We start from the raw sequence: 12,164 nt of genomic DNA, 5'->3' as shown, positions 1-12,164 counted from the left end.
ACTCATTTGCTTAATTCTTTGTTGCGCCTTTTATTTTCATTTGTGTCCCGTCTCTATTTGTTTTATGTATGTATCTTCCTCGCGAACTCGCACTTTTGCCCAAATTGATGAAAGGGCCCCGCGCGTAACAAGCACGTGCTTGGTGTCGTTGGGCCACTTGTTTGTCCTGTTCGAAGTGCATCAACGTCCATATATATGAAAAAAAAATTGCTTCCAGAAACTAAACGCCCTGTTGGCGTGAACAGAATTCAATGGTTAGTGTTTTCTATAAAATAAACTTGATAAAAAAAATCAGTCTTTGACTGATGCAGTTATATATTTTTTCAGTTATAGTTTTTCTAATAAAAGAATTGAATTTAAATTTAATTTTAAGATTTTACAAATCTGCCGGTTTACTAGAAAAAACTCGACCTCTGATTTTTTGGAAACTGTCAAATATAGAAATTTGGGATTTTAGATGTATTTTCCTTGGCATCGCAAAAAAAGCCCTTTACTGCCCAAAAACGTAGCCCCTACAGTTTATACGCAAGAAATTTTATATTAGTCTATCCAATACCTATCGTATGACTTGGAACGCCTACAAACGGAGATAGAGCTTATGGAGGAGTATGGGTAATACGAATAAAAAAAGTGTAATTTTCACGAATTTTCTTCACATGATCAGATCAGATGTTAGTCAAATAGTTTCCAAATTAAAATTTTTTTTAACACTTTCAAGTCAAAAACGTGATTTAAAACTTAATATTAAGGGAGATTTGTTATTATATAAATGAAAAAAGTATCAAAAAAATGGACGTTATTACCTGCGAAGGGTATAAAAACAGAGTGCCAGAATGAACGGAACATTAGATTTTGATGGACAATGCCGCTCTTGAAAATGGTTATACCTTTTTAATTTTCGTTCGATTGACATGTAATTTAAACACAACGTTCTTAAAATGTTGTACGTTATTACAAAAAATAAAAGAAGCTAAAAAAAATAAAATACTGTATCCGTCCATATGTTCTCTTTGAAATTTAACGTTACCTAACGATTCTCCATCGGTTACATAAATATTCTAATTCATTTTTTTTATCACCCAAATAAAATGAATTAGACCCTAACTATTCCAACAGTCAATTTTTTATTAATCTTTGGAAATATTATGTATTAAAGCTTTCTTTCTTATTCAAGAAAAAAACCGAACAATTTGTATTATTATTATTAAGTTGAATAAAAACTAACTTTATTTAAGTTAAAAATGATTATTTAAGCCTGTGCGACGCTGCATTGGTGACACTGCCTTTGATGAAGTTGTCGACTCTGCTGTCGTTCTTTGTCTAGTAAATTGTGAGGAGTTCAATAACTCCCAACAAATTCCAGCAGAAGAAAAAACAGATGGCCGGACGAGGAGCGATTGGAAGGGAAGGTAGTTTGGAGACCAAGGTTGGAGAACAAGAGGCTTTTAGAACAAGATTGGAGACAAAGAGAGTTTGGAGACCAATTATAGAGAATGAGAGAAGACGGAGACCAAGGATGGAGAAAGAGAGAATTGGTGGGCAGAACCAGATTACCATGTGCAAAAGGCAATAACTGAATTCAGCCGGACTTTGGACTCTGCCGTGAAATCTGGACCAAGAGAGGAAGTGCCACATCTGGGCAGAGGAGCGGCACACAGGCGTGCCACATGCATCACGGGAATCAGCAGGCCGACTGCATTAACTTTGGACTTCGGTTGGAAGCTGTGTATAAAGAACAAGTGGGTTAAATAGGAGCCATGGACTTTGAAACGGCGTGTTCGAACCCCGAGTAGCAGTGCGCAGGACTTCGGCACCAGACAAATCGATTCATGCGGAAACGTCCCGGGCAATGAGCAAAAGGCAGCTTCAACGATTGTCAGGGAGCTACAGGTCTGGAGTAATAAGTCAACGAAAAAAGAGCTCATAAAGACAATCAGAACCGTCACAGATACCGGAGGCCACAACTGGCGATAGCAAGGCCATCTGAGTTACCATGTCATTTGTAATTATATTCCCGCAATAAACCAACTCGCCCCCTTATACTTTGTGTTTCATTACTGAGCTACTGGGCGATCACAGCTATATAAATTTAGTGCGACGAACACATAATATACTGAGTTACTGAGCTGTCTTACTTAGATTCAATGCAAGTTTGTCGTATAGCATTTCTTGGTGGCTTATGAAATTAATAATTTTAAGCATTTATATCTTGCTTTCTTTAGTATCGTTGTTGCTAAGGAGCTGATAGCGACTAGGTATGAACCTCGTCTAGTTGTTATACTCCCTTAAGAGATCTCGTCAATGTTTTAGATTTTCTTTATAGTTAACGTCGAAGGTTGGTCATCAGTGTTTATTACCACCATTGAGTACCCGTAAAGCTTAAAGCTTTGAAGAGCCCACACGATAGCAGTCATCTCTTTTTGACAGGGTTAAAGGACAGACATACCAAGGACAGGTTACACCCCGAACAGATGGGTATTTTTAATTTTCTTGAATGCTGTTTTCACATCACTGCAGAAGATAATAGTAGTTCTGCATAACTTGGTTTTCGGTACCCGACATTCTTCACTTCTTAAACGGATGGTTAAGTATTATGTTACTTTTTATTGTCCTTAATAAACCGACTAAAATAACCCGATATGCCACAAAAATACGGAGACTTTTTAAGTTTTTGGTTCTCGACGTTATATAATATAATTTTTATTAGCTATTTTTGTTTTTATACCATCTCTTATATTGTGTACCTTATGTTTGACCTTAATCTCATTAGAAAATTCACAAGAATTGTTTGTGGAAGTAATAGTTACAAAACTGTAATTCCTGGTTGCGTTCAGGTTATCGACTACCCCCGCGTTAAAATTTCTTAGTCTGTCCAATGATTTTGCGAAGTTAGCTAAAACGTAGATTGCCTCTCGCATAGCCGATTGTCTCATCGTTATCAGTTTCTTTTCTTCTCACACACTCTCCCTTGTATATTTTTGTAATTCAGATAACCGATTACCTACACGTTACAATTATTTTTGCTTAAAAATAGAATGTCGTCCACATATGCATATCAAATGCTCCCTATATTTTCATTAATATGTAATCGTTTGTATGTAATCATTTATATGTAAGCATTTGATAAAATGGAATTTTTTAGACTTAATGGAAGTCAGGTGAAAAAAGGGCTAATACCGAGAAATAGTTTTCGTTTGCAACCTGTGCAATAATTTAAATAAGTCATAGCAACAAGCTTGTATTTTTTTTATATAAAATTAATTTATATTTAATAAGATCTTTTTCGGTATACAACATTTTTGGGAAAGCCTCTTGAAAAATTAAAGTATTAATTGTGGAATATACGAGTATAACATATTTATTTATTTCATAAAAAATGTACGTTATCCAACCAGTAATAACTTTCGACTTCTGGGATAAATAAACAAATTTTTTAGTTCAATCTTAGCTATATTAACTGTGCCCTTAGCGACATTGTCTTTGCTTTTGCTTAGTGCGTTTGCCATTTTCAATGAGAGCCGCGCTTGGCTGTCCTAGTAAGAAAAATAACCAATCGTGAAGTAAATTCAAGATTACGTTCTACACCTTAACTCATTGCGTTCTAAATTCAGATCATATCTTATTCCAATCTTCAATAAAATTGTATCAGCGAGGTGCGACAGTTCAGCGTAAGTTTTTATTTAAATAAAAAATTAAAGTTATAAAAGCTTGAGACAGAAAAGCTTCAGGCCAAGATTCAGTGGATAAAATTTTAAAAGTTAGAAGTTGGTCTTTTTCAGATTGAAGACGTGAGCGGTCATACCTAATATTAAAAAGTAAAAGTGTCTTGATATAATGATGAGATAATGAATAAAGGTAAATCATCTAGAAATTAATATTAAAAGAAAGTCTTTTATTTAAAAAAACGACTAATTAAAAAATTATTGTAAGCCCAACGTGAGGATGTGTCATCAAAAGTTCCGAAAATTAAATTTTTATGAAAAATATTGAGTGGTAAAATAAAACTATCCACCAACGACACATAACCAAGTTACCGTGATCATGTTAAATGTTTAATGGAAAATAATTAATGAAATAGTCAATATAAAAATTATTAAGTTAATTGAATCGTGAACTGAAGATCTAATTCACAAACATAAAGAAGTAAAATTCGACTACAAAACGAACCAAACCAAAATAAGCCAATTCGAAAGAAGTCGAAAGAAATAAGAAAGTTAACTTCGGCAAGCCGAAGTTTGTATATCCTTGCAGTTATAAGAAATAATCAACTTTGGTGAATAATTTTTTCATATTATTTTCCCACTTGTTTCCCGATTGTTCCTATGACAGCTATATGATAGTCTTCCGATTTTGATAAAATTTAATTCGAAATTCTACAGCAAATATAAAGTGGTATTTCCAAGCTTAGATGGGTATATGTTAAAAAACACCGTAGATATAATTTTTTAATATTATTTTACCACTTTTTCCTCGATAGTTCCTATGGGAGCTATAAAATATAGTTGTCCGATCCGGCTTCTTCCGACATATATACTACATGCAATAGAAAGAAGACTTTTGGGAAAGTTTCAGCCCAATAGCTTCAAAACTGAGAGACTAGTTTGCCTAGAAACGGACAGACAGACGGACGGGCAGACGAACATGGCTAGATCGCATCGTCTAGTGACGCTGATCAAGAATATATATACTTTATGGGATCGGAAACGTTTACCTAGCAAACACTAGCAAACAAAAAAATGTATCCATCGACATTAATAAATAAGATCACACAGCCTGAAGGAAGGACAGAGTCGTGAGTATAAATATAATTTTACTGAAAATAAAATAAAGTTTTTTAAAAATTATAGACGAATTGCGCAAATTGGCGTCACCCCTAGCCGATTGGTGGCGCATTAGTGAAAACAGCTGATATGCTGCATGTGGTGTGCAACCTCGAATGACTTTGCAAAATATTGATTATCGAGATAATTGAAATGCGGATGTTGTTACGCCTGTGGCCCGCCCTACCTAAGATCACTGGATCCAATTTTTAATTCGCGTGATCCCTTTGGATACCCTTACGACCGCATCCTAATCTGCAGAGTTCCAGCGAAAGAATTACTCCATGGCTTTGTTTAAATTAATTTTTTAATTATCCAAATTAAATTCTATATTTGTATTGGCAGTGCAGGCAGCTTCCCCTTTTGACTGGGCAAAGACTTAAGCAAAATAATTCATCGCCACAGACGGATATAATAACTGACTACGCATAGTGTAATGTATTCATAAATTTTAATAAAAGGCTTAACAGTAATAAAATATCGATAAATTTCATTCAATTCATTCATTCAATTTTACTTTAATTTTTAAATGTTCTTACTGTACAAAAGAAATATTTTTTTGTTATAATTTGGTTCTAAATGATGTTCTTATTTTTCGCAGTGTATTCGCGGTTTAATTTCATTTTTTTCCTAATATTATTATTTATTTATATTCTTAATTTTACCGTTCTTCTATTATTGAATCGCATTCGGTTTTAGGACAAAACATGTTTTACCAATGTTTATTTTAAACCTTCAATTTAATTCGCTTTTATCTGGCCAATTTATTAATCAATAAATGTGAATGCCAAGTATAAATTTACCCAAGAATAAAAATTGTGTTTTAATAACTCACTTTGTGTACTCTTCACGACGAAAGATCGATCTCCCGAGGGGTATTTGTAATAGAACAGCGAGTCTGGTTCGCAAAGGGTTACATAAAGACAGAGCATTCATATATATTAGCCAACCAGTTACTTTCTCGATTTAAAATTCCTAAAACCGAACCGTTACATAATTGTATCTTTTTCTTATATTCTTATTCAGTTTTACCTACGTCTACATTTTCTGTTAAAAAAAAAAATTTTATTTAATATTTAAATTAATTCAATTTCAATCTTTTCTCTCGATCTAGCACTCATCCGGGATGGGGTAAATGTAAAAGAAAATTCTTCACTGGGCGAATCACATGCCTTAGAATGTTTAACAAAAGTCGCGAAGTAATCAGTTAATTGTCGTAGCGCGTGTGTTCACTAATTTTTCCCAGTGTATCGGCGATAGCCTAAACTCAGATTTTGTGGCTCTCCCTAACCCCGTCGAGTAATTTTCCATGGGCACATGCTCTGGCTGGCGATGAGACTTGCTGGTCCCTGGTTGACTACTGGGGTGCTCCTGGGGACGCGGTGGGACACCGCGCGACTCCAAGCGCGGCTGCCAGGGGGTGCTCCTGGGGACACTGTGGGAACCCGTCGATCTTCAGGTGTTTGTCGTGCGAGTCCCTCGATGCCCGCGCAACTCAGCTCTAGCTGCAGCCGCGGGTGGCCAATGCGGCTATGTAATCCAATAGGATTCAAGAACACCTAAGTAACGAGCGCTGTCAGAAACGTGCTTAGGCCCAACTATCATATTTCGGCTTACCTAGGCAGCCGCCAACACAAAATGATATGCAACTTGATTTTCCAGAACACTTGTATGTATATTTTTGTGGCTTATTGAGCCGCACTCGAACTAAACGCGTGTTAACGCTTTGAAAACCTTTTAAGAAAAGAACGTGTCCGGAATTCGGATACGGGTCTGCAAAGTTGGCCGCGGTGCTAAAACCGAGCTTTGCATTGCGACTCTGTTGCAGCTGATGCATGTCAGCTGTTCTATTGCACCTGCAGCTGAGGTCCACTAATTTGGCAACGCAAAAGCTATGTATGTATAGAGCCTGCTTTCAGGCTGAGTATATATATATGTGCTTGTACCAACGCTTCAGGCGCTGTTACAACTGTTTCAAAAGCTATGGTTGTTTGTCGTCTTAAGAGTTTGATAACATCCTCCTGAAAACGTGCGCTGCGCAAGAAGCTCAAGAATCTACGTGCGAAATCCCAACATCCTAGCTTTTAAGTTTTTAAGACCTCTGCGTTCATAAGGACGGTCAGATAGACGGACATTTATATTTGATGGGGCCCGTTACATACTTTCTGACGAATTTAGTTTATTCTATATCATTTTGTGGGAAAAGTTTTGAAACACACAATCAATAAATAAAAGAATTAAGGAAAGTAGCCAAAAAAAAAAAATGTTGGGACCATACAAAACTCTAAACTCTACCGTTATTAAAAAAAAAATTTTTCAATTTTTAATAAAGTAAAATAAATAAATACATATGATTTTATTATTTTTTAAGCAATCCAACAACATTATGAAGGTTTTATTGATATAATTAATATTTTACACAGAGGTGATATGAAAATTTTACTCGAAAAATTGTCACAAACCTATTATTATGGTCTGCTCGGTACTATACTCGTGCAGCTAGCTCTGTAGATTGTGTGTTCGTCCCACCAAACGTCTCAGTGAGAAAACGCAGAATTCCCGGGTTCGTAGTGGGTTTATTGCGGGTGAAATAATACAGACGGCATGATGGCCTTGTCATCAGCGTCACCGTTCTCAGACTAGGGTGAACACAATGCCGCGCTCTCTAGGATTACTCCTTTTAACACACAAGCGCCAGTACCTTGCTCTGTCCACACGCATATGTCGATCCGTGACATCGCAAGTCGAAAACAAATGCTTTCCTGGACAACTCCACTCGAGAACGTACCGATCGACCGCTCTACTTTCTGGCTCGTTATCCTCGGGGTTCGAATACGACGTTCGGGGACTTAACGAGTCGAAACTATAGGCTCTACAGGAAAACTCCCCTCGAGAGCACACTGATCGACCGCTTCTGTCTTATCGCGCCACGACCTGCAGTGCTTGGAGCAAAGTACACTAGGTTTAGTCCAGCTTCTCCCTGAGCTCACGTTTTCTTCTCGGCCTTTAGTGCTCAAACTCTGACAGACTCTCCAGGCGTAACGCCAGGATTTCGTTGACAGGCTTAAACAGATCGCCATGACCTAGCCGTGTGATGCCCTCGGGCTCTCAGCTACTTGCGTCTCAATTCGGAGATTCCTAATATCCCAATCCCCAACGTCTGGACGTAGCGGTCTTGCTCCTTGTAGGCTCCCACGGCTTTTTACGGTTTGACCCCTCGTGATCAACTGATGATCCAGCTGCCAGCGACTGTGGCTTTGTATAGGGCCCCCGACAGCCGTTATTTCCCATTTTTTCCCTAATGCTTCCGTCCCGCTAGTTCCCGTAGCACTTCCTTTCCCGATCCAAAGTTCACAGCAGAGTCCAAAGTTCGATTTACTTCCGTTATTCCCTTATGCATACGGAACTCTCGCTCTGCCCACCAAGTTTCCACTCCCTCTTTCTACATCCTTGGTCTCCAACCAATCTCATTCTTGATAATTGGTCTCCTTACTCTCATCTTCTCCACACATGGTCTTCAAATTCTGTTGTTTTCTAACATGGTCTTTAAGCTTTCTTTTTCTCCAATCTTGATCTATAAAATCTCTTCTGCTCGAACCGCTCTTCACCGCGCCGTTACTACTCGAATTCGCTGCTAGGATTTGTGTGGAGTTATAACTCCACTCACAAAATTTAGATTCTTTACATTAGAAACCGCAAAAAAATCGTCCGGAACTATGCGATAATTGCTAGGATAGGTTAAGTAGGCATTGTAGCTCACTAGGATTTGAAGACGTTTGAGGTTATGCGCTGAGCAGAAACATAGGAAGTGGTCAATGCTCTTCCCTTCGTCTATTTTCTTGCAGCTACTGAGGGTCAGCCTACGCGCGTGAGTCCCTTAAAGACAATGACCCGTGAGGGCATTTAAGAGAGTGGTAAAGTCTTCTCTGCTTTGTGCGTTGTCCGATAATTTTTTTTCGTGTTGTAATTTGGCCCCTTCAGTCTGAAAATGTGGCATGATGAGGTTCTGTACCATCGGTTGTTGCCTGCCTGAGGAGGAGCTTACAGGTAGTCATGGGTATAGCAACCTTATCGCGAAGGATATCAGAGGTTATCCCTTATCTTGCTGGCTCGTATGCTATGCACTTGCTCTCCATATTACGATGTCCAGGCACCAGATGGAGTTTCATTCTCAGATAATGGGTTTCTGAGTTATAGTTGCTGAGTTAGTTCTATAGGACTGCCCGAAAAGGTGTAATATCCAGTGCAGTGATGTTGTTTCACTTGAAACACGCTATATTGATCTGGTAGGCGAAATGAGACTTTAATGTCCAGTTTGGGAAAGAAAACTTCCTTAGCTCTTTGGGAGCTATGCTTGACGGCGTTTTCGAATTGGTGCGGCAGGTTTTCCCAGGGTGGGTATGAAAATCATATACATTTTTTTACTTATACATATACTTATACTTTTTGTTATTTGTACTATGGATTATATACTGGAGGGACCCATTGACCATGCCGCTGCTTCGCGGAGCCTCAGCGCTCTCCAGGGAGTCCAGGGGTTGAAGGTCGAGGATAGTGTTCAATGTTTCAAGGGCGGTTGTGCGGGGCGCATTACTGATGCAGACCTCTGTGCTTCTTTGAATCTTGTGATGAGTCCTCAGATCATAATTCTTTTCTAGAGAAGGACACCACACGATGTTTCTTTAGAGATGAACTGACCTGATGGGCTGACTATTCCAACTTTTCGCCCATAGCTTTTTACAAGTCTCAGCCCACATTCCGCTGCCCACCAAGAGAGGGTGGATGGGGCAGTCCTTATCAGATTGAAAGAAATTTACCTTGCAGTAGATAACCACGTCGTCCGAGTAGGCTATCACTTTATTGTCCGCGTTGATCGAGATAATCCTTAGAAGAGGTTAAAGTAAACCCTCTTACTGGAGTATAATACTCTGCTGGTGGGCATAGAGGGTATGAGTCCTACTAAAGGCCGTTCAATGCCCAGTTTAGTCAGAACACCAGTAAAGGTGCTGCCAGAGAGAATTCCTTGCAGCGGAAAACCCTTTCTCCACAAGATACTAAAGAGTGGAGGGCGGTATCTGCTGATTTAACTTTATGAGAGTAGGTTTGAGATGGTAATTAGCCTGATATTGGTGTTAGTTAGTCTTTCGCGGGTCTACAACAAGAAGGATGATTTGGGAGAGTTTGTCGGCTTCAGTATAAATATTACTTTAACATACAGCCACCTGGATGGAGTGTGGTTACTTAACCAGCAGCTGTGAAAGAAGGCCGTCAGCCAGGGGAGGTTTAGGTTAGTTCGTTTAGTTTGGTTGCCATTGTATTGGGCCGGGAATAAACCTTCTGGGCCAGGGTTATTAAAGAGTTTACAGCCCACTTGATGTGGTCAGTGTTTGAGATATTGACGATCCTCTGGTGGCAAGGTTCTCATCTATGTAGAGGTCTTTCAAAATTTGGGTGTCTCGCAAGAGTTTAAAGGTTTTGCTACGTACGCCCTCCATTTGGAAAGGTTCAACGAGGAATCTTAAGTCGGAGGGAGGGGTTAATTTGACTAACCACACTCAGGCTTATAACGCCAAAAGAAAGTGCAATTCGGCAACTTAGCTGTCAAAGTGCAACAGCTGGCCGTTGACGCGAAATATATCGGATACCGAGAGATAGTAACCCTAGGTGGGAACACCTAGTTCATCCGATCCAAACTGGCCTAGTTTATCCCATCTACTGAGGTATAAAAGACCTTAGACGATTAGAAAAGTTGGAGAATGGATTCTGGTGTCTTGCTGACGGAAGCCACCGGTTCCGAGGAAAGGTGACCTTTCTAGGGGCAGTCGTCCATGGAGTCCTCTCCTCCAGGATCATCCACCAGGATCCAGCAGCCCTTGAGGAGGACATCAATAGCTCAGAAGATTTTCATGTGTCGGACCATCGCCGCCATTATAATCCAAGAAGGAGGGAAGATCAACCACAAGTACGGCACTCAACATACTGGGATGCTTGTGGCCGCAGTACTCGAAATCCTCATGCTTCCGAAGATTGTTCGGCTGTACCATTGTTCGGCTTGGTGACCAACAGCATAATAACTACCGATAAAGTAGTGGTGCAATGTAAATGTGTCCATCGAATCAATCGAAGCTTAATTGAACTTACGCATAAGCAAATAGCCTTATTTAATACAACCAAAACAAGTAAAAATAAAAAACATTGGAAGTATTCAAAAATGCATTGAAATACATTTAAATCAAGTGAATCAATAGTGCGGATCCTAATAAACAATAAGCGGATATGAGTCTCGCTACAAGCGTTACGGACGACGCGTTCCTCATGCATATACATATTTTATGTTTAAAAAAGTTGGTATTCTTAAGGGCGGTAGTCTTTTAGTTCACTTATATTTATATATTTATCCAATATAATATTTTGCAAATCCCGGGATCCGAAGCGTCGAGATCTCATTGCATAGGACTTAAAGTGTGGTTAAGTTTGTCCGAACCCGGTTCCTTTCCATACATATATAAATATCTGCACGAATAAAACATTCTTATACATACTTATACACGGCACAGGCCGACATACATAATTATCCAATAAACTTATAAGCTGAAAAGGAAATCGAAAACATTGTCAACTATAACTTTAACAATGGGGGTGTGCTGATGCAAAAAGCGGAGTAGGTCAAGAGTATTGACATAACTTTCGACGGACAACCTTGACAATAGAGGCCCGCGACGATCCATTGGCACACGAATGTGTGATGGGGAGGGAATATGACCGAAACCCAGCCCGATTATATTGTGATCAAGCGACAGCTAAGCTTGTGGGGCGGTGTGGAATGACGACTGACGACTTTTACACAAAAATATTTTTTTTCCAGGCACTTTAAATATTTATTCTTGTTATGTTGGAGAGGAGAGAGGCTTACCAAGATCCCACGATTGGAATACAACGTAGTTTTTGCCGGCAAAAGTGATGCCTGAACATCGAACGCCTCTCCCTTGGCCCTTAGGACTTAGGTGTCAGCATTGTTTTTAAGGTAACCAACGGCTGACGGAAATTTTGTTAAGATTCTTCTGAGTCTGGATGCCTCCGTAGTGGATTCTATGGTACTGCAGAAATTAGCCCATTCTCTTCTCGATAGGAAGTTAAGTATAGTATATGTTCCAGAAAGCTTCGCTCTTGTTGTACTTAGGTCTATTAAAGTAAGTTTTGGATTCGCTTTAAAGATTTCACAGGGTTGTATTTTACCAGGGCGGTTTGTGCTTTGTTTTGACTGTTTTGCTTGGGCAATTATTTTATATGGCTTCACTGCAGATGTCAGTAAAAGTGTTAACTTTTTAGGAGTATCTGGCGTTG

At 39.0% G+C, this 12,164-nt stretch overlaps 1 protein-coding gene and 2 long non-coding RNA genes across 15 annotated transcripts in view; 1 reads left to right on the top strand and 2 right to left on the bottom strand.

The window, feature by feature from the left end:
• LOC108025560 (uncharacterized) overlaps nucleotides 1-12,164 on the top strand; it is a 251,521-nt gene that overhangs the window by 138,481 nt on the left and 100,876 nt on the right. The window lies entirely within an intron of this gene.
• The window catches only part of LOC127011608 (uncharacterized), a 147,965-nt gene that overhangs the window by 132,909 nt on the left and 2,892 nt on the right, over nucleotides 1-12,164 (bottom strand). The window lies entirely within an intron of this gene.
• Nucleotides 5,309-6,836, bottom strand: LOC127011605 (uncharacterized). Its single transcript, XR_007764738.1, has 2 exons — nucleotides 6,438-6,836; nucleotides 5,309-6,379 (listed from the first exon to the last, which is right to left on the bottom strand). It is a non-coding gene; the product is annotated as an uncharacterized LOC127011605 (long non-coding RNA).

Source organism: Drosophila biarmipes, chromosome 3R (assembly GCF_025231255.1).
Source record: "Drosophila biarmipes strain raj3 chromosome 3R, RU_DBia_V1.1, whole genome shotgun sequence".
NCBI lineage: Eukaryota > Metazoa > Arthropoda > Insecta > Diptera > Drosophilidae > Drosophila > Drosophila biarmipes.
Note: the sequence above shows the minus strand (reverse complement) of the source record. Positions and strands in the feature narration are given on the sequence as shown.